The following is a 1,667-nucleotide window of genomic DNA, read 5'->3' as shown; positions in this document are numbered from 1 at the left end:
TTGAACTGGTTTTGGATCTTGGGCTGTTAAAAAGGATTGTGGAAGGGTTTTGTTGGGACCCGAATTGGGTGGCAAAGTCCAAGTTTTAGGGGAGATGCTGCCGAAATTTCTATAAAATCTGAGTCTTTATTGAAATATTGTTTGGAAAAATGATGAGTTAAAGACTTCTACTCTTTTATTTGAATTATCAAGAAAAGGATGATTCATACTTTTGAAATGAATTATTAAAGAGGAAATTGTGATTTAGTCTTGCTTCTTAAGAAAGGCATTGTATCTCTTTTAGGAGAAAGTTATTTAGATGAAACTTATGTTTTAAAGCTGTTTTAAATGTGACAAGAGCAATGCCTTTGAATTTGACTTGAGGGTTCCAATTAGAGGAGTTTCAATGACTTTGAAAGAACCTGAATGTCTATTGACATGTTTCATTTTGAAATGTTTTGAGAAAGGTTTTAAGTACTCTTTGAACTCTAAATTCTTGCAAGACTAAAACAATTTTGAACAGTTGAAACGTTCTAGAATTTATCATGGGGGTTGAAGTTGGTTTTGCCTAAGTAAAGGAAACGGATTTGAAAGAAGTGAATGATTACGTGACTCGGTTTGGCTTAGATCCTATTTTATTACTCAAATCAGGAAGCTAAGATTTTTAATGAATTTAAATGAACTTGGCGAGATTAGTTATGTTATTCTTCCCTAAAGACTTGGGACTCTGTCGAGAAACTTTGTTATAAAATTCCCAATTGTGGGATGGATGATTTTGAATGTTCCCAAATGAAACTTTAATTTTCTATGGTTTTGGAAGTTTTGGAAAGAGGATGCCGAGAGCGGCTTTGTTTTAAAATGGGAACTCACTTTGAGTAATTTTGGCTTTTGAGCCTGAGATGATTTGAGAGACGAGATTTCTAAAGCCAAGGCTGAAAAGAGTTGAAACTTGATTTCAAAGTGAAATGATTTGAGAAAAAGTGATTTATGGCTTAAATGCCGATTTTATGAATTTGATGATGTTGGATGGTGGAAGTGCTGTTTTGTTATGGGCCCGGCTGTATATGGTTATGAATATTGGCTGGTTCTGGATTGAACCGTAAGCCAGAATGGCTATGTATGATATGAATATTGGTTGGTTCTTGATCGAACCGTGAGCCAGAATGGCTGTGTATGATATGAATATTGGCTAGTTCTGGACTGAACCGTGAGCCGGATGGCTGAGATGGATGTTGATCCATGGATGAGAATGAATGCATGTATATGCTAAATTATTGATAATTGTGATTTTCACTTCCACTATCAGAGGCACGAGATCCCTGGGAGAAAGCAGTGGCTAGCCACCACGTGCTCCAGGTGGAGGCTCGAGACTCTACTGACCCTATGTCGTAAGTGTGGCCGAGCACTGTGAAAATCCCGGATGAGCTCGCCTCCGTAAATATTCACTAGTGAAGGTGATGAATATGGATCATGATTATGAGCAAGTTTATGATGTGTATAACTCGAGTTGGGGATGCACGACAAAGGGACAGTCTAATGGTTAGCTACCAGGACTTGTCGGGTTGGCTCTATAATCGACAGATGATATTATCAGCCACTAGGACAGGCATGCATCATATGCATCTATGTGACATTATTTGGGTGTGCATTTTGTTCTTGGTTTGCTTTTGTGATTAAATGCTAATTAT

This window comes from Arachis duranensis, chromosome 5 (genome assembly GCF_000817695.3).
Source record: "Arachis duranensis cultivar V14167 chromosome 5, aradu.V14167.gnm2.J7QH, whole genome shotgun sequence".
Classification (NCBI taxonomy): Eukaryota; Viridiplantae; Streptophyta; class Magnoliopsida; order Fabales; family Fabaceae; genus Arachis; species Arachis duranensis.
This window is presented reverse-complemented; position numbering follows the sequence as displayed.